Here is a 22,602-nt window from a genome sequence, read left to right on the forward strand (position 1 = left end):
GTGTGCGTAAAGTCAATGTTTTTACCATTTTTAAAAGAAAGTAAAGTTATTTTGGCCTCGTCATTATTTGGGATTAATTTGCTCTATAGAACACACACACACCTAATGATACACAATTCCATCAACCAAATGAGAAATATACTTGGTAATCAATATACTTGGGAATTATGCATGATAGAGAAAAAGAACCATAGAAATGCTTAATCGTTTTTCTTTTTTTTAAGCAAATGGATATTGTATACATTATGTATGGATATTGTATATAATATAGAAAACACTATTCTGTATTTGATTCTTAAAAAGTCTTTCTCTCGCTTACAGAAATGATTTATGTACTGTAGTAGATAAGTAAAATTAGAACAATATTACTGTCTTTTCCTAAAGTTTTTAAAGTTTACCTTCTTAAAGTTATTTGTTTTTTACTTTTTGAGTTCATTTTCCTGCTTATGAATCAAAACTATTGTCTAAAATATACATCTTACCATGACAACTTACTTAAAACCCTTAGATGTTTGGTGACTGAAACACTTAGCTTTTATTACACTTTTATTACAAATTATACCAAAAAAATAGTATTTAATTGCCAATTGCAAAAATTTGATATTGGATATTGCTCCTCAACATTACACATATGAAGGTAATTACTATGCTGAAAAATAACGAAACCCTCATTATGCCCACACTCAGCTACCAAAAATAAAATCATCTTGCAGGATGATGCAGGTGCTTGTTGTGCATTATAGAAATAAGTTTTAAGTCTTACAGACTCTTTATCTATGAAAAAATAATTCAGCTTTTCAGTTGTGACAACCATTCAGAGGAAGACTAAGTGTTATTTATACTAAAAATCTCTCTCCCTCTCCCCCTGCCTCTTTTTTTCATCAGTGAGGATAGGAAATGGGAAGAACATCTTGTATAGCCACACAAGTACTACCAACTATTAAAGCAAAACTTACATTATTATAAACCAAATTCAGAATTTTTGAAACTGAGATGAAGTTTCTTCCAATTCTCTTGGCAGATATGAGACTCTTCTTTAAGTCTTATTTATTGTACTGTTGTAAAATTTGAATTTCGAAGTTTGAAAATAGTCTCATCTAATCCTTGTTGTTTGTCTATCAGCTCTCAAAGTGCTAGAAGTGTTTTGCTTAAGATTTCTAGAAAAATAGCAATGGATGGAAAAATACAATTTATTAACAATATTAGATAATAATGCTAAGTAATTAAAAAGTATTATAAAAATTCCCACCAAAATATTGTTTACTTTCTTTAACAACTAAATTTTCAAGTATCACTTTCAAATGATGAATCTTCTGATATGCCATAAGTTTTTACTATATTTCAGCCCACATATTTTTCACTATAAATTGTTTAAAAGGCACATTTAAGAAGAAAATGCTTTTTTTACTGTATACAATGTTAAGAATTGCATTTTATTCTTTATCTTCTTAGCTGTACAATTTTTATGCTCTTGAATTTGTGGACATACTTTCATAGATCTTGTAGCATCAACAACTGTCAAATATGTCATCCCAACAGAATGAAGAATGTCCTTGGTTAGTTTATAGAAATTGTTGTATTTTTACATTCTTTGATGCCTTGAGAGTCTGCCTGAAAGTGGACAACTACATCATAGGTAATTCGGTGGTGAATCTCTTTTTCTTATTTCAGTGGATCAATGGCTGTCTTATACATATTGTATAAAACATATTTTAGAAACTTTTACACTGGCCTTCAAAATTAAATTCCTCTACTATTCTCAAATCCCTAGAGAAAGTGGAGACTGTGTGGCAAGCAAATCCTGTTTGCTTTCAAAAGTGTCAAATGTACATCTGTCTAGCTATTTACACACCTTTGTTTTATTCTGAGTTCCTCAGTAGTGACAGCAAACACACATTGATGGGAGATACTGAACATTTCTCTTGAAACTATAAGAAGACTTGGTAAAAGATTTTATCTTGTTTTGTATTTTAAGGAAGAGAAATAATTAAATTTACTATTTAAAGTAAAAATATACAGCTCAGGCATGATTGCACATCTCTTAGCTATAAGGAATTATAAATGTCCTGTTATTCTGGCCCTTACATTGTTGCTATAAACTTCCAAAAACATAGAGTGAGTTTACTTATCCCAGCTAGTTTAATTATGTTGGCTTATTGAATAGGGAATGACCAAGGAGTAAAGTAACTTGTTTAAAAATATGATGTCTGATTTATTTTCATCTACATGTGGACATAAGCCAAAATTTACAATTTGCACATATTAACTAATTACCTACTACCATAGATTAATGAAATATAATGATATTCTCTTGCAATAATTACTCTTGTGTATTGTGATTTTCATTTTTTTTTCCTAAATACATTCTTTTTAAATATTTACCTTAATCTATTAAAAAATATGTATTCTGGAATTGTGATAAACACTAAATGAGTTAAGATTCCCTTTTCTTCATGGGAAAGAACACACGAAACAACGAAAGAACTTGCTTCAGGAAACACAGGATGAGTCTGGTAGCTAATCTCAAGAGCATTGCTTTTACCTGATTAACTCACTTTGTCCCACTTTTTCCCTGTATAAAATGATTAGTCATAAGTACTTTCTAGAACTAGGGGAAAAAATTAGTATTTTGAACACGGTCAACTTACATTGACATTTTTCACTTCTGAACCCCCTGAGTTAATCATTAAAAATATCTACGTTTACTTGTTTTTGTTTATGTAAACTCCTTTCAATCCTTAAGATGTCTGTTTCCAAGTTTCCACTACTAAAGAAATTGGCTCTTGTTTTCTTCTCTTCCTCTCACCTCTTTCTGTTTTCTTACCTCTTTTCTTTCTTTTATCCCCTTTTTTTTGTTCTTGAAATTAAAAAATATTGATTTATCAACCACTATTTACATGGCAGTGTGACAAAATCATATTTGGATCATTGAAGACTATATTTTTGCTTTGATCGGAAACACACGATCACCCTATCAGAATTTTATTATTTAAAAAAGTAATAAAATAAAATAGTAATAATAACCGCTCTATCCATATACCAGATACTGTTTTGACAATCTGAATCCATTTCATGTGAGATTCAGACTAGCCCATGTGTTTATTAGCCTTGGCCTATATAGTCCATCCACTTCTGCATATTTCCTCCCTCCATCCCCACTGTTTTGAGTAGTATTTTGTGTCCAAATGTCACAACACATTTATATTTACAAAGCTCTCTTTTCTATACTAATCAGAAGTCAAAGCATAAAACATAATGATAGAAATACCTATATGCAAAACTGGATTTGCATTTTCAAATGAGAGATGTCAGTTAAGTAAAATTAATTTCTTTTTTATAAAAAGTTTATTTATTCATCAAACTGAACAATTATTTACCAAGGTCTTGGAATATAGCAATTAATAAAACTGCAGAGCAAACTCCCCTTTTTCATGAAACTTGTATTCTGATTAATGCGGGAAGGGGGAAGATAAAAATTAAGTAAAATGTATGATTTGCTTTTCAAAAAAGTTCTCAAAAGGATAATAAACGAATGAATCAGGACAGAGAATTGAGAATGGGAGATATTAGACAGACTGATAAACAAGACCTCATTGAGAAGGTGATACTTAAATATCTGTCTAATAGAAGTGAATGAACAGGCTATATGAACATTGGGAAAAGTGAATTTCAGGCAGAGGGAGTAACAACTTCAAAGACCCTAAAACATGAATGTGTTTTCTGTGTTCCAAGATCTTCAAGGAGGTCAGTGTAATTGGAGTGGAGAGTGAGGAAAAGAGCAGTAGGAAGTGAGGTCAGAGATGACCAGGGGCCATTTTATGCAAGACCTTTTAAATGATGTACAAATCTTAAGCTATTAATCTGAGTAAAGATGGGGATTCATTTGAAAGTTTTGAGCAGATAAGTGACATGATATGATTGTTGTTCGAATAAGAGTTGTAGTATAGCACAGCGACTAAAAGAATGGATTCTGGTTCCGGTAGTTCTGGCACCCACATCTAACACTAACAAACAATAGGGTCTTGGTCAATTAGCCTAGCTTTACTGCGGCTCATCTTTCTCATGGGTAAACTGGTGATGATAGTTGTATCTACTTCATAGAAGTAAGATAAGCATTAAGTGATTTAATATTTATAAAGCACACAGTAAGGAGTATTATATGTGTGTTAAAAAAAGAGTCAGTATGCCTGTTGTGTTAAAAATGGACTGTGAGGATCAAAGGACAAAGATAAGATGCCAATTAGGAAGCTATTAAAGTAATCTATTTTAGAGAAATTATGTTGTCTTGAATTAGGGCAAGTGAGCCATAAGTGGTAAAATAGTCAGTTGCTGCATATATTTTGGTGGTCACACCAATAGAATTTGTTTAGTTTAGGTGCTAAGTATAAAAGAAAAAGAGGAGGGAAGTTTGAATAGAAGGTTTAAGCTAAGTGACTGAAAATATTAGTTGGCATATAAAAACAGAGAAGGCAGTGAAAAGAAGGGGCCGATTTGGGATTAAATTAGACAAAATTTTTTAAGTCTGAATTTGTTTGCAAGATTTTTTTTTTTTTTGGTAACTTTTTCATTTCAGATTCCTTTTAGACATTCAAGTAGAGATGTCAAAGATTGGTTAGATATGAATCTGGAATTCAGGGAAATGTTTAGAGCCACAGGTATAGATTTGGGACTTGTCAGCCTATCTAAAGCTAAGATAGTTAATGAGGTTACAGAATAAGTGTGGAGATAAAAGTAGTTCAATGACTAACTTCTAAGGCACTCCAGTATTTAGATGTCAGAAAGACAAAGAGGATACTTGAAGGAAAAGGAAAAGCAGGAGAATGTGGTGGCCTGTAAGCCAAGTGAAGAGAGTGTAGAATGTATGATCATGTGTACACGTGTTGCTGATAGAGCAAATGAGTCTGGACCATGGTGTTAAAAATAGAGTGATCATTATTGATTTTAACACAAGCAATTTTTGTATAAACATGGGAACGAATTCCTAAAAGTAGTGAGTTCCATACCAAATATAAAGAAAGGAGTTAGAAATAATACATACAGGAAACTCTTTGGAGGAATATTTATGTAAAGATAAAAAGAAAGGCAATATTAGTTAAAGGGGAAAGTAGACTACATAATATTTTATTCATATAAAAATAGTATCATGGCTTTATGCTGTCAGAAAAATCCAGTGGAGGTTTTTTGGGGTTTTTTTTGTTGTTTTTTTTTTTTTTTTTTTAATGATGATGATACAGAGGAAAAGAAATGGAATACTTTCTGAAGCAAACTACTTCAGTAGATAAGAGTTGCTAAATGTGCTTAAATATCTAGAAGGATGGGCAAGCAAATCAAGGCTATTGAATTAATATAGCAGTGTATATAAAACATTGAATTTATGATTGTCCTTTAAGTAGAAATACTTTAAGATATATGCACAGTTAATTACCTCTCTTACCTAGAAAGCATTTCTCTCAAACCACAACATCACGCGGTTGGATTCTATCAGCATTTTATTACTTTTTTTTTGTTTTTGAACTACATCAAATTATTCCTGTTATTGTAGTTGATTAGATCAAGAACGGACATCTGACACAATATAAACTAGTAAGATTCTCTGTCCTATCATTTGGAATTGTAAATGAGGAATTGCAGTAAGTTTTTCTCTAGCCAAGGGTATCAGTCAGAGTGAGTCAGGAAAAGAGAAACGATACAGTGGTTTTTGAAAAGAAGATAGTTAATAGAACAGATGGGTTATTCAGGTATTAGAAGTCTGGAAGAGTTAAAAACAAAATCCTAAGGTAACATAGATATTATCAACTGCATAGAACAGATACTGCCTGCAGAGCTGAACTAGCTCTTGTATTAGTAATTAGGAAGGAACTACTACCAGTAAAGCTGTGTTAACCTTGAAGCTACTACTCATAGAAAAATGTGAAGAGATCACACTATCAGAATCTAGAAGCGCAAGGAAACTTACATGCCTGAGGAGGGTACCACATGTTTACTTTTCAAAAGAGGAAGGGAGCATCTAGCTGGTACTAGCATCTATTCAGAGAGTACTGGTATAGGGGTGCTAAAATAGTCCAGAGATAGAGCCATAGTTAACCATTTGTTACCAAAGTGAAAGTGACAAGATATAGAAATAAAAATTCCCTTCTCCTACTTCCTGTCTTTCACTCCCCTTTTAGATTCTAGACAAAAACCTAGTGCCACCTCTCAGGTAAGTGTTATGATTGTAATATGCAAGCACCAGCTCCAGCATCAGAGAGAAGAGAAAAGAACGGTGGCCTTAACACTAAATGACAACAGGTAAAATACCAGTACAGTATGTAACCTAAGGAGTTTGGGGATAAACATCCTTCACACATGAAGTGGATGAAGAGAGGACACAGATGTTGTCTTGCAGGGAGTGAGAAAGAGAAATATGTTCTTTCCAAGTAGTGAGAGCAAATGAAAGTTCCAACCACTGAGACTTAGCTAAAGTCCTGCTCTTGGATTTCATAAGGCATTTTTATACACTGAAAATTAACCTTTCCTCCTTTAGATTATCTAGCTAATGCACTCAGCAAAATATCTGGCATATATTAAAAATTCAAACAATATTTACTGAAAGAGAAATTGGATGTTGTTTTCTGAAACTTGTCACAAACTGTTCTGTTAGAGTTTATGTATCTGTGTATCTGTGCTGTCCTATATGGTAGGCACTAGCTATATATGACAACAAAGCATTTGAAATATAGCATTTAAGCACTAAATTTTTTATTTTTTATTTTTTTAAAAACTGGCATTGAATTAGTTGGAAAGCATTTAAGTATGATAGAAACAACTAGAGATGTGAACCTACTTGATTTCAACTGTAAATTTTATTAAATAAATATACCAGATATTTATGATGAAAATGCAACATTCAAATTGTGATATATGAAAAAAGAACCCAAACTATCTCAATAAAATTTTTATATTGATTCCATGAGAAAATAATGCTATTTTGGATATATTAAGGTAAATAAAAAAATACTAAAATGAATTTTACATATTTATGTTTTATATTTTTCACTGTGACTACTGAAAAGTTTAAAATTACTATATGGCTCACATTTCTATTGGACAGCACAGCTCTAGATTTTTGCTACTCAAAGTATGTTCTGTGCACTAATAGTGTACGCATCATCTAGATGTATTATAGTTTGAGAAGCACTGCTTCAAACTACTTCCATATTCATAAGTTCCTCTAGAGCAAAGATCAAATGCAGTCTCTACTGCCTGTCTCAAAACATGATTTGGTGATGAAAATGAGGACTTGAAATTCTCATGAGATGAGAGTTTGGTAAATAGAGAAATTATATCTGTTAACATGGAAGATGTGTTGAATAATTCACAATTTTTCCAACCCGTCTATATTAATATTTTGTGCCACATAGTTGCTAGTTTATAACTAGTACAGCAGATTAGCACCATGTATCTTAACAGAGCTAAACTCAGCAAGCTGCATGAGGACCTAGTGTTATATGTTGCCATTGCACTCTGAATGTATCCCTTTGTCTCACACAGCCCAGTGATCTGTCTTGGAAAAATTTACTGGAAAGTTCTCCCTGATCTTTGTAAATTTCACTTTTTCTTTAAAATCAGCCTCTTCAACCCTTCTTTATCTCCTCTTCCATCAAATTTCTTTCATTAATATTTCTAAAGCTAAACAGTATATTGATTGCTTCATTCTTTTATTATCAGAACCCCACCATGTGTTTTGAATAGTGCTGGTATTATTATTAGAATTGTTATTATTTCTGTTCATTGTCTGATACACAGACTCTAACTTTTTTTTGTTGTTGTTTTTCCTTAAGCTTTGAAATTGTTAATGTGTGACTTTGCAGAATATGCTGTTTTACAGGACTCTTATCTTGGGTGAGCAGAAATACCTGTCATCATTATTTTTTTTGTAACTTGTGATTGCATGGAAAAACCAGAGAAATTCTCTCATGAAATAGTTAGGTTAAGGGAGCACTTCCAAAGAAGACTAAAATATGAGACATGATTGCTAGAGAAATTAATACTGAAATAGGTTTTGAACCGATCTTAATTTATTATTTATACTGTGCTTAATTCCAAAAAGGATCTGAGGCTGCATACAATAAAAGACACAGATTCAAAAGGTCCATTAAAACAATTGAATGATAATTAAAGGAGTTGAGGGAAGAAGACAGAGGAAATATAGCTGTGCTAAAATATCTTGACTAAGAAGAGCTGTTGTTTCCAAACAATTAGCATATCTAAAGATACAGGCAAAAAGGGCAAAAAGGGGCATCACTGCCCAGTAAATAACATAATTTTTAAAATATTTTGTAAATCTGATATAAAGGACATGGGAAACCTCACGGGGTATTTTCTTCCAAATCAGTCTCCCACAGTTACAAAGAAGTATTCTTCACACTGCTGTTTCTTCCACTAATTTTCATCAAAAGCTGAGTACTCATTCTATTTTATTTCTGTGAGGCAGTTCTAAGAACTGATGAAACCTTTGTTGATACGGGAAGAAATGAAATACCTGCTATATGTCATGCGTGAGCTGAGAGTGAGGGATGCAGTGATAGAGAAAGCACATAGGGCTCTGGTACTCTGGACACTTCGGGAAGGAAGACACACATCAAACAAGTACCCAGAAAGTGAAGTTTAGAAATTTCAGGATGCTGTAATTTCAGGATGCATACATCAGGAAATTTTATGCACGACTTTTTGTAGCAGAGAAACTTGCTGGAGGAAATGACATTTAAGCAAAGACTGAAAAATAAGTAAGAGTTCTTCAAACTAAGGAAGCAATTTGTGTAAAGACTCTAAAGCGAGAAACAAATGCAGTGTGCTTGAGGGTGGAGTCAGGCTGACGAGAGCTCAGGCTGACTAGAGCTGGAAAGGTTAAAGTGGACTGAACGGTAAAGGCACGTTGGGCAATGAAGATTTTACTCTTAATCATAGGGATACTTGAAGGAAAAAAGAGTTTTTAAAGTAGGAGCTATTCATATTTTTTGAAAAGATATTCCACTAGAGTAGAAAGTAATTTATATGGAAACTTTACTTGGTAGAAGATAGCAGTTATGAAACTACTGAGATTCAAATAGGAGATGATGGTGGCTGGGCTCTGATAGAGATAGCAGGAACAAAGATGAGAAAACAGATAGATAGAGACAGAATGGACAGGACTTGGGTTTGTCGAAGAAGTAAATCATGACATCTTCCCAGAATCCCTACTTAAAAAAATTATTGAGGATCATCTATATCGAAAGTACACTGGTTTTCTGTGTGGGGAACTGGATGGACATAGGCTCTTGGTTGTGTTATAGACAGCGAGTTAATCATCTAATTTCATCACTGAAACCTGATCAAGGTCATAATTCTCTAAAAACAGTATTAGTTTTGTCCTGGAAATATATCAGTCCCCATTCAATTAGAGAGCCTAAAGATCTATTTTCTTTACTTGTGAAGTAATGGACATTAATAAATCATGTGAATCTTTTCAGTTTATAAAAAATTCCTGTTTTCCAAATTATCGTTTTCCCCTGAGGAATAAGACTTCTAATTGAGACAAGTTCTCAAATGTATTTTACGTTCTTGTAATTGTTTTAAAACATATGGCAATAAAAAAGTTATGCCTCTTCAGTATATTTTTATGTATTCTTGTCATCCTATAGGTTAAAGTAGCATTCACTATTTGATCTCATTTGTTTATTTTTCTCCAAATAAAATTATTATTCAATTAGAAAAATATAAGTTTATAACAAAATATGTACTTTTTTATATCCTAAACATGTTTAGTTTAATATTTTAATAAATTATAATAGTTAATTATAAATTTTAACTGCTGAATTTATTACTCATTTACCTGAAACTGCTAAATCAATTGTCCAATTTGTAAATGGAAACTTAACAAATTAACTTAATTCAGCTCTTATTGCATAAGTTTTATGATAGTGAATGTAATGGTTGGCACATGTTACTTAGAGGAATTTTAATTAATTCACAAAAGAATGTCATATCTCTGCAAACAGAGAGATTAATTTTAAGATGTGATTTCTTTTATCAAAAAGTCATAAGAAACCCAAAGCATGATTGTGTTAGGCACCTAACATATAACATTTTGAAATCTAAAACAAAAAAAGTACTAGGAAGGAGAGGTATTTGTAGGTCAGGGTTTCCATATGTACATGAATTGACCTCAGATAGTTCAAAAGAGATGCTAATAGAGGAATTACTAACCTATTTATGAGCAAGGTTAAGGGAACAAACAAAGAGTAGTGAGACATTCAGACTACCCAGACCAGGAAGTTATTATGGCTCCCTGGGCATAAGGTATAAGAGACAGAAATGGTGTTACTAAATCTCAACAAAAACAGGAACAACAGAGAAGTGTATTAGTCAGGGTTCTCCATAGAAACAGAATCAATGGGAATGTATATGGATACCTTTTATTTTAAGGAATTCATTTTAAGGAATTAGTTCATGTGACTGTGAAGGCTTGGTAAGACCAAAATCTAATGGGTTAGATGGTAGGCAAGAGACCCAGGAGAGAATTGCAGTTCAAGTTAGAAGGCCGTCTACTGGCAGAATTGCCTCTTGCTCATGGGAGGTCAGTTTTTTGTTCAATTGATTGAGTAAGGCCCACCCATTGTATGGAGAGTAATCTTCTTTACTCAAAGTCCATTGATTTTAATGTAAATTTCATCCATAAACACCTCATAGAAACAACCTGAATAATGTTTGACCAACTATCTGTGCACCATGGCTCAGACAAGCTGACATAAAATTAACAATCACATGTAGGGACTTCCCTACAAGAACTACGGTGTTGGAGGGGCAGAACAGTGGCCAAAGTTATAACAGTTCAGTGAGAGAGTAAGGAAAAAATCACCTGGTCTTAGTTATCATTGGATCTTCAGGTCAAATAAATAAATAAACAAATAAGTGATAGGTCCTGAGCCTGCTGTAGAGCTCTCTCCTTACCCTGGATTCTACTCAAAGCTGTTAGCTGTATAAAGATCTAGTAGGTGGGTTAGTTCAAGACACCCAAAAAGCCTGCCAAATGGGACTTGTTCATTGTGGCGAGTGGTGTGAAGGGCAGCCCATTGTCTTTAACTTTAGAGGAGATAGCAATGATAGAGAATGCTAGTTCTCTAGAAATAATACAGCAGGCCATTAAATTACCTATCATAGAGTTTTTCTTCCACTCTCTACTCACATACATCTTAATAAAGCATTTATGGTACTATAAATGCCCTACTCATTGAAGCCAATCAGCATGAGGACATGTACATATTGATTCTGTGTGACGTTCTATGGGATATCAAGGTGAGCCAGACCCACTAAATTCATATTATTGCAATGAGAAGCAGAGCAGACAGTGCAGAGGCAAGGCAATGAAGCTATACCGATTTCCCTGCAAGATTAAAGTGAATTTTGCTCTGTGTTCTTACAAATTAGAATTGAGAAATACACGTTTGCTTCCTTATAAGTTACATACCAGATACCAGAGGGTGTTTTGCTTTCTTTCTATGCCATTACATTGGAAATGGCAGCCACTTTGGGTATCATCGCCCCTTTCATTTCCTCTTTTACAGGTAGAACGGGAATGCAATAGGAATCGGTTTCTTCACCATTCAAAATTGGATAATAGCACTAATCTTTGCAATCCCTCCAGTGAGGTACTGTTGTTATGATTTACTATTTGATGTTGTGTGTGTGTAGTGTGTGTGTTGGGGGAGAGACAGTTCCATGGTAATCTTCATAATTTCTATTATAGTAGCTGTCACTCAGTGGGTCAAGAATCCAATGTGCATATTCAGTGTGTTGTTAAGGGTGTCTATTACAAATACACATTTAGAAACTAAAAACACAACCATAAATTGTGTATTAGCTAGGGTGGAGGGCTCCAACCTTTCTGGTACCAGGAACCAGTGCTCCAATGAGAATCTAATACCTGATGATCTCAGGTGGACCTGAGGTGGTTATGCTAACACTGGGGAACGGCTGCAAATACAGATGAGGCTTCTCTTGCTGGCCTGCCGCTCACCTCCTGCTGTGGCTGTCTTAACAGGCCACATATATACTGGTACCGGTTCGTGCCCTGTGCTAGGGAACACTGAAATGTCTGACAATTTTAGGCTTAGGTTTTCACTTATCACCTGTCCTCTATAAACCTACATTCTGATCAGTAGAATATGATAGCAATATCTAATAGTCTTTAAAAGATATCAGTATTGTCCTTTCTACATTGTAGTCACTGTGTAAAATGGCCACAGCTCCCTCTGGTGAAGGCTTAAAGAAAGGTTTATAGTACACACATGTGTCCACATTGCCTTTCTCCAACTAACCCAGACTTACTGCTGGAAGGGTACCCAAGTTTAAGAAATAGTTTAAGTGTACAAAAGATATAAAAGTTTTAAAATTCCCACTACATTGACCTGGATCAGCTTTCTACCCAATAGAATAATATAGATGAAAGTACCATGTAACCTGATGATATATTTCATCCTCAGAGAACCCATGGATTATTTTCCACTTCCACAGGTTTCTGTGGGTCAAAACATTCTTATTGCTACACTATCCCTGCTCTCTATGGAAATAATTACACCCACCATGTCTCTGATGATGAAGCCATTGAAATCAGAGCTTTCAAGGCTATTTATACACTGAATAACGTGATAAATAGAGTGTTCAGTTCTACTGTTGAACTTTGAAGCTTGTAGGATAGATGAGCAAGTTGCACATAATAAATTTACTCTGGCATTACAACTTCTTTAGACTTTTTATACCTTACTCTGCATTATTTCAAGAGAATTCTAACACTTAGATCTTATTGAAGTAGTCTCTGAAGTCTAGGCTTTAAGAAAATCTTAAAACAAACTTAGATCTCCCTGTTAGAACTGAGAAATTACACTGAAAATACAGAATGAATTCACTGTATCAATAGATTTGACATAATCCAACCTTAAATTTCAATTTTTTGTTTACTACCCTTTGAATTCATTCCTACACATGTTCTCTGGTTTCTGCTGATAAATATAGCACTTTGCAATTCCTTTGGCGTACTTACTATTTTATTCCAGAAAAGACATTGCAGTTCTCCTCTGGGGTATTATTTAACGCTCATTAGGATCAAAAGCCAGTCCTTCACATCTGGGAATTCCACAAGAAAACTAAACTCCAACACCCTAAGAAATCTGTTGTATGTAATGAATTACTATCACCTAACCATCTAGAATGGTACTAGCTATGAACAGTCCTTTGGAATTTGAGAAAATAGTCATTGAAATAATTTTCTGTAAAGTTTAATTCTCTTGATGAACCCTGACTGAGAAAGGCTGGTAAATGAAGATTTTGGGGGCAGGCGCCTGCCTCACATGAAGTCATTGAAAATCTTTATGTAATCAGACAGGTAATTATAGGTAGCTACCCTCAGCAATGAAGGTTCAGGGAGATGAGGTTGTTTGAGAGTCTCTGTTTTATCTGTCTATCCAGATACTTCTATTCCAAATCTAAAGGCTCCACTTTTTCCCAATCAGTGCTTTAACTTTAAGACTTGTGAAGACCTATATTTATTTGACTTTGTGATGTTGCAAAAACTAAATTATATTTTATGCCTGATTTTCAGTCATATTTGTCCTGAATGTATAAAAAACAATAGGATTATTTTCAAGGCCACCATAGATGGTTTCTGTTCCATTTACAATGTAAGTTGGGAATTTGAGGTCCATTTTGTTGGGAAAACTCTCTAGGACAGTCAGAGGCAGCATATCTGACTCACAGTATTTATAATCTCAATTCCAGTCAAGTACAACAGGCATTTGATCTCCAAAATCTTTCTCTTCCACCCATGATATGTATAATTTGAAAAATTATGATAATGCTAGCCAAGGGTATCAGTGACATCTATTTATTTCCCAGCCCAGTACTGAACACAATTTTGAGGGCTAGTCAGTCTGCAACAGAGCACTGTCATTCAGGGTCCTACAGAATATGGAATGGACCCCACATAGTTCAAATAAAAATAAATTATTGAAGGGACAACATACGCAACTGTGGGAAGAATTAATGGATCAAACAAGAGTTGTCAAAGCATGACCCCAAGAGACTGCTAATTGTATGAAGCTGTTAGCACTCCAGAAATAAAGAAATGAAAGGAAGAAATAGTATTACCAGAACCCAGTGACACATGAGAATCCATGAAGGTTCTAGTAGTGTTGGCTGTTGTCTTAAGGATATTCAGCTAAGTGTAGAATAAATATAAATTCCTATCCTCTGAATGTCTATTAATGACTCCCATTAACTAATTACCTAGAAGCCAACTGAGGACAGAGAGGGGCAAAGGAAGGTGAAGCAAATGGAAGGTAACTAGCATATGTCATATCATCTAAATTTATTTTAGCTCTATCTTGATAAATCAAGCTGTTAATAGTGACAATTATCATATTAATAGATATATGAAATAAAATTAATACATACGATATACGTATATATAAATATATAATAGGTAAAAGACTATAAAATGTAACTATAATTCTCAAAGCAATGTAAATTAAAAATATTATACACATTTTAATACTTAGAATGTGCCAAGTACTTTCTAAATATTTAAGTGTATAATAAGATTTTATCTTCCTTAATCCTCAGTAAACATTCTAAAGAATCAGTACTATTTTCAGGAAGTGGAGTTTTATTGTCTTTAAGATCTCATACGTGATAAATGAAAACATAAAGATTGAAACTCAGGGTAATTATATACACACACACACACACACACACACACACGCACATATATATACGTATATACGTATATACGCACATATATATACGTATATACGTATATATATGTATATATACGTATATACGTATATATATGTGCGTGTGTGTATGTGTGTATGTGTGTGTGTGCTTTGAACTACTTTAATTTTAAGTTAGATAGAATGGATTTAACTATTTTTATTATATAGATTGTGCTATGAATCAGAGATAATGCTAAAATTCTCTACTCAAAGAGGAACCCAGCTAATGAGCACCACAGTTAGGAAAAGAACCTAGGTCTCCTGAATCAGAGGCAGGCAGTCTTCCCCAAGGGCCTACTTCAGATTCTTCAAACAAGCTGTCACTCTGCTATTGCTGCTTCCTAGATAATTATACTCTAATCGCATACTTTATGTTTCCGTGTATCCTTCTGATATTTCTCTTGCTCACTTTGTATACAATCAGCCTTAAAGAATTATGCAAATATCTTGTTTAGATTCCTTCAGTTGCAAATTGCTATTTCGCTAATTGAATTATAAAGAGTATTTGTCTCTTCTAATATTCAATAATCAGATTTAAGTATGAAACAATTGTTTTATATACACAAATCTCTGCACATGCACAGAGCACATCAACACTACTTACTGGGTTGGTTCATGAGAGAGAATCCAGGCTTGAAAACAGCAAATCACAAGAAAATGGAAGAATAAACTTGATTATGGAAACAGTTTTTACTGATCATGTCCTATTCTGTATGCTCACCAAACAACCTTCTGATGTGATGGGATCCTTTAAGCCACCTCTACCAAATCTATCGTACTCATTTTCTTCACTTAAGATTAAACCTCCATTTTTATTTTCTTTGTTTAAATATATATGACTTTTTCTCATTTCTGTAGGCTTCTGATGATATTTATTAATTTGGATATTCAAAATTAAAGTGATTCTAATAATGGATATTTAATTCGTTCACATTTCTTCTCTGAGCACCTGTTAAATTCCAGGTTCTATTCTAGGTGCTATGGATGTATTAGTCACAAAGAGATAAAATTGCTGCCCTCATAGAGCTTATAACATAGTTGGAGAAAACAGACCACTGAGAAAATAAGATGTACAATATAAAGCATGTTAAAAGTTAATGTGTGCTCTGGAGAAAAAGTGAACAGGGGTGGGGGAAATGACAGGTTTTGCAATACTAAATAAGGTGGTCAGGTAAGCCCTCAGTGAGAAAGTGTTATTTTGGCAGAAACTGAAGGGGGTTGTTGAGTGAGACATCTGCATTCTATGTGAGAAGAATATTTTAGGCAGAGGAAGAAGCTGGAACCACATTCACACAGGAAGAGCATACCAGTGTCTTTAAGAATAGCAAGAAAACCCCATAAACCAGGAGTTACGAAAGAGGAAAGAACAGGACATGAGGTTAGAGAGCAGCAGGGTGGGGTTAGGGATGGGGCATATATTGATGGACAGATGGGAAACCATAAGAGAAACTGGGCAGAGGCAATAAATGACAGAAAACTGCACTAAAATGGAAGCTCTCCATTCTTAATTTTGTATGACCCACGAGAGCAATGTCCCTCCTTGTCTTGTGAAAACATTTATTGTGGACTGATTAGAGTACCACCAATTTTATTTATCTTCATGAAGTAAAAATTAAATATTTCATGAGCTGAAAGACATTTAATAAGTAAAATATATTGTTGTGTTCAAACCATTCTGAGGTTTAAGATTTTAGTAGAAAAATATGTATCCCAATATGAAAATTAGGTATAAGATAGTAAAATTTCAAATTTCTATCATTATTTCATGATATTCTAATTCTCTCACTTCCTTAAACTGTTCAAATTAAAGTTGAAACAACTCCTCGGTGCTCCCAGTTTTGTAATTATAACCTAGCTCTTAGCTCTAACTGAATAGTGTAAGGGTTCCTTGTTATACAATATTTAAGTCTTCATAACTATAAAGTTTATGTATGAAAGAAAAATTGCCATAACTAGATCATTTCTAATAATAAATTAGTCAAATTAGTCACTACTCAAACATTACTGTGGTGGGTAATTGTATGTGTCAACTTGATTGGATTAAAAGACGGCCAGAGAGCTGGTAAAATATTATTACTTCTGGGTGTGTCTGTGAGTGTTTTTAGAAAAGAGTAGCATTTCAATCTGTGACCCGAGTAAGTCAAGTGGCCCTCCCCAAGCTGAGTGGGTTTCATCTAACCTGTTGAGGGACCGAATAGAACAAAAAAGGCAGAAGATGGGTGACTTTGCTCTCTCTCTCAGCTTAGGCTAGGACATTCATCTCCTCCTGCCTCAGACACCCGGCATTCCCGGTTTCCTGGCCTGCAGACTGGGATCGGGACTGAGATGAGGCCTGGTTCTCAGGCCTTAGGACAGAGACTTAATTATACTGCCAGCTTTCCTTGTTCACCTTCAAGATAGATTGTGTGACTTTTCAGTCTCTGCTATACTGCATGAGCCAATTCTTACCAAAAAAATCTCCATAGATACGGATAGATGATAGATGATAAATAGATGTATGATAGATAGATAGATGATAGATAGATAGATAGATAGATAGATAGATAGATAGATAGATAGATGATAGATAGATATAGATAGATGATAGATAGATATGAATAGATGATGAATAGATGATGATATAGATAGATGATGATGATAGATGATAGATGATAGATAGATAGATAGATAAATAGATAGATAGATAGATGATAGATAGGTAGATAGATAGATGATAGATGATTGATAGACGATTGATAGATGATAGATGGATAGATAGATAGATAGAATAGATACATACATACATACATATATACATACATACATACATATACACATCCATACATACATTCACAAATAAATATGTAGATAGATGGTAGATAACTAGATATATAACTTATTGATTCTGTTTCTCTGGAGAATCTTAATACAACACATATCACTTTGTACTAACAAATTTACCCTGCTGTCATGGCAATAGAAAATATGATGAGTACATTGCAAACACAAAATACAAATTTTGAATTTAAACTTTTAAAAATCAAGATCCATAAAGGCAAAGAAAATGTTAAAGAACTGATATGTTTACACTTAAAACCATTGACAATGAATATTTATCTGACAGAGTGAGACAAGCTAAAATTTTTTTAAAAAGATGATGAATTCTATAAAAAGATTTGCATACCAAAACTAAGTTAGACATTTCAAAAAATTGATAAAACCCTTCAATATTCTTTTTCAAAAAGGCAATCTTTATGATCATGTTAATAGTCTAATATGAATTAATATGCTATTAAATAAAATATGCTATTATCATACATTTTATCTTAAAATTATGTAAAACATCTCCACTTCAGTGATTTTGGTTAACATTTCAGTGTAAATAAATGTTAATAAAATATTAATTTTTCCTTTAAAATTTTTAGTTTTATTTCTAAAGAAAAACATACAAACCATTTTTATACCATCTCCTATTATATATTGTTTCTTGATTCAAATTAAGCTATTTAAGTAGCCATTTTTTCCTGTACTATTTATTCTGAGCTATTGAGAATTTCCTCTATGACATTTAATGAAGTAAATATATTCGATAATATTTTACTGTTCCAAGTACAATAGTGTTCTTATAAATAATCTTATTTAACATTAAGTGTGCTGTTATATATTTTTTAAACTATTGAAAGAAGAGAACAAATCTTTTTTAAATCCCATAATATATTTTGCCAATTATTACACCTCTCACTTCACTAAATTATCTTAAAAGAATAAGAGGCATGAATGATGCTAAAAGACTTTTAAGTAATTTCTTAAAGTAATTTATATAGCAAGTTATTAACTTCCTAAGAAACAAAGTCATAAATTCAAGTTTTTCTGATTCCAAAGTTTGATTGACTTTTTTTTATCGATACTTTTTTTTACTAATTGACACTTTTTCATTTCAATATTAATACACATTCAACTGCCAAATGCTTTCTCCTGAAATCTATATATGTTTTGTGGGAAAAAAAGTCAAATATTTGAATCTGTTTTTATTAAATTTATAAATATTACATTTACTTTTTATAAATTGTACAGTGAAAGAACAGGAAGAAATCAAACTTTGCTGTTACATATTTTCATAACTATTACAATAACTCCAAAATTAATTACAGATTTGTACTTTGTAATTAGTTTTCCTTTTGTAATATACAAATGTAAGATTTTTATCACTCAAAAAATTAGTTAAAAGCTCAACTAACTACCTAACTGGGCAAAAATGTATTGAGCATAAAGTGGTCACATCATGTCTAATACCATTTGTTATTTAATAACAACAAAAGTTTGTCCTTAGGGATCCTAAAAATAAAGTTTGGTGACATCTATACATATAAAAAAAAATTCAACAATGTAATATAACATTATTTAAGGCTAAATACATAAATTGTTAAATTGTTTTTACTAAAAGAAATGTTTAAATTCCTTTGGAAAAAAATTTTTATTGGAATATTTTTTAAGAAATAAAATAATATTTATTTGTTTTTTATATTAGAAAGGATATGTTCTCTGTGGAATTTTTGAAAATTTAGAAAAATACAAAAAAAAAGAGAGAATAAAGTTACTTCCACTCTCACTACCCGGAGATAACTACATTAACTTGAGAATATATATCCGTTCATATTTATCCCTTATTTTAGTTTTTACAAGAATAAGGACATGTATTATATACACACACACACACGCACACACACACACACACACAATTTTGTAACTTGTTTTTAATTTTTTAAATTAATAAATTAATTTTTATGGTGACATTGGTTAACGAAATCTAATAAGTTTCAGCTATATGTTTTAACAGTAAGGCATATATATATTTACACTATGTGTTCACCTCCCATAGTTAGATTTTAAATGTTATGGTAATTTATCTCTAACTATCCTCTTGAAAGCTCTTCTTTTGCAAAAGAATAGTAACTGGAAAGTAGAAGATTCGCTTCAAAGTCTTGGCAAATGATAGTCTTTAAAAGCTAATTACTCCTAAGAACAAATAATAATTATGAGTTACAAATCAGAAATTAAGATTTGTTTCTACTCTGAAACAAACATATCTGGTTATAAGAGAAAAGGTAATTATATCCCACAGAATTATCCGTATGTCCTTTTGGCATTTACAGGCTTAGAAAAATGAATGAAACAACCAATAATCTAAAGAATAAAATGTAGAATATTGAATCGCAAGATGTTGACAAATGAAAATTTCTGTAGTCATGGCTAGAAATTGGTATGTGACGGAGCCATCAAAATTTAATGTCAAAAGCTCAGTTCAAAAAGGGCTCAAGATGTTTAATTGTAGGCATATTTAGTTTTCTAATTCAGCCAAATTTCAACACATATTTGAGAGTCTTGTAATGGAGGAACATTCAGCTCTGTGTTGTGACATCTAAATTGGCATCTCTAAAAGTCACAGTACAGAAAGGAAGGCTAGAGAATCAGTTCTTCGTTTTTATGAAATAAGTTTAATGGTATTAATGTAAATCCAACTCTAAAATGTGTCTGGCACAAAATATCGCAAATTACCCAGGTTTATTTTGCCAAAGCCACATGGAAACTGAAGCTATTTTTCACATTTTTAAAAAAATTTTGTTAATGGTAAACTTAATGACCCCAGTAGTCTGCATGACTTTGGCAATGAGATATTGATACAAAACAATAATGTAAGAATAACATGAATATTAAACCACAGATTCTTGCTATCTTGATCATCATCTACATTTGTAAAATCTTTTTTTTTTTTTTTTTTTTTTTTTTTTTTTTAGGAAAACAAATATTGAACTCATTAAAAAGAAAAATTAGTTAAAAATCGGTAGCTGGACTCAACTGAAACTGTTTATTTTTCAAACCCTATTATGGCCATAGCAATACTTCTCTGTATCACTTAGGTATTTAAACATTGGATAGGCAAAAATATTCTTTCAGGATAGGAGTACTATCATTGTCTTTACCTCATCAATAAAAATAAAATACTCACAACTTCTGCTGTAGTTTTAAATGTTAACGAGTAATCGCTGCTTCCTAAATTCGATATAAACTTGTCAGAAATAGAGTAGGACAGATAAAAGGTACTCATAATTAGGTATTTGTTAGCAAAATTGCATAGTTCACTTGGTCACTAATTTGCTTTTTTTTCATATTCTATTGGCACAACACATGTCCAATTTATCACCAGAGAAAGGTTCCATCCAAACTCTTGTTTTAATAAGCCAGCGGAAGAAAACTATTGTGAGCATATGCCTTTTCAACAGAGAGATGAACCATTTGATTATATTTCCATAAACTTCCATAAATCCTAGAGAAAATCAATTGTTTTAAAAGCATGTTCATGAATATCCATCACAATATTTTCATTTGATTTACAGTACTATGATGAATATACCTGATTTAAACTGAAATCTATAGTTGTTTTGATTTCTATGGTTCAATTTTTATTTCCTCTTTATTCGGAATAGTAATGTTTACAATTAAAAATCTTTATTCATAGCTTATTAACCATAAATTTAGCCTTCCATTAGAAATTGGAATATACAAAAAGTACAGGATAAATGACTTGCTTTGAAATCCCTTCCTTTGAGAGCATGCAGTGTGCGTGAATCATGATAAAGAATTCAACACTAGTGCTAACAAATCACATGGGTTGATAATATTCTGAAGCATTTTAAAACATCTTTATTCATCAAATATTAAAAACTGAAAACATCCATTATATTTAACAAATGCATATGTACTGTTTATTCAAATTTGGATTTAATTCAAAGATTTGCTTTTGGGGCTTTCCGATTTAAAAAAGAATCCTAAAAGTTTACCATTATTACAATTACATGTATATCTACTTTGGTGTACATATATATTGTGCGGGGAGGGACAGAGAGAGAGAGAGAGAGAGAGAGAGAGAAGTTTTTCCACAAATAAATTTTTGTTAGAACATTGATCCATGAACCTAAATTCTTTTAAATTCTAATGTATGAAAATTATGACCCTAGAAAATTTTAATAATATGAATCTCTTTATCTTAAAATTTATGATATATGAATAATTTCAGATCTGCTTACTATAATCTTAGGAAGCATATTCTGATTTTAAAATATCAGTTTATCTTCTTTGCTAATACTTTTCTGACCCTCTACATATTGTTCTCTGCTCTTTCTTTGGAAATTTTTACTTTCCTTGGAACTTCAGCTCTTATTTCTGGCAGAATTACTCCAACTGGAATTTTCAGAATATATTTTTATATAGAATTCAAGTTTCATTTTTTTTTGGTTGCCTAGGAAGTAAATGAATAGAGTAATGCTTTCTATCCAGTCACATCCCTTAGTCTGTGTTTCCGTGTCCCAAAGTTTATTTAACAGAACAGGGGAGCTGCCTTGAACTGAACCCAACACTTTGGAATGTGCATTTTAATAAAAAAAAATAACACCTCAGTTTATTTGAACAAGATGACTGGTTTTTCCAGTTGTGCTATATGTCTTTTTGTTCATCATTCATTACTATTGAGAAAAGAAGATTTAGCAAGATCCAAACCATTTTTGAGATATACTAATGAGGTAAAGTTAAGATTCTGCTAGAATGTTTACTACTGCATAATATGAATGTCACTAGCTGATTTTTTAAATTAAGTTTGAAAAGTAATTTAGGGTCATATTGCTTATCCTATGTTCAAATTAACTTTGGAGAGTTTCAGAAGGTATTTTTAAAAGAAAGAAAGTCATCCTTTAGAGTTTGTAAAATCAAGATAAAATACAAAATATATGTGACTTTCATCTTTGAGAGACATGCAAAATAAATTGCTGTTTTCATTATTTTC

At 32.4% G+C, this 22,602-nt stretch overlaps 1 non-coding gene across 1 annotated transcript; it reads right to left on the reverse strand.

The window, feature by feature from the left end:
- Positions 1-22,053: 22,053 nt before the first annotated feature.
- LOC120618797 (small nucleolar RNA SNORA36 family) lies at positions 22,054-22,187 on the reverse strand. Its single transcript, XR_005657299.1, has one exon. It is a non-coding gene; the product is annotated as a small nucleolar RNA SNORA36 family (small nucleolar RNA).
- Positions 22,188-22,602: the final 415 nt, after the last annotated feature.

Source organism: Pteropus medius, unplaced genomic scaffold, assembly GCF_902729225.1.
Source record: "Pteropus medius unplaced genomic scaffold, Ma_sr-lr_union100, whole genome shotgun sequence".
NCBI lineage: Eukaryota > Metazoa > Chordata > Mammalia > Chiroptera > Pteropodidae > Pteropus > Pteropus medius.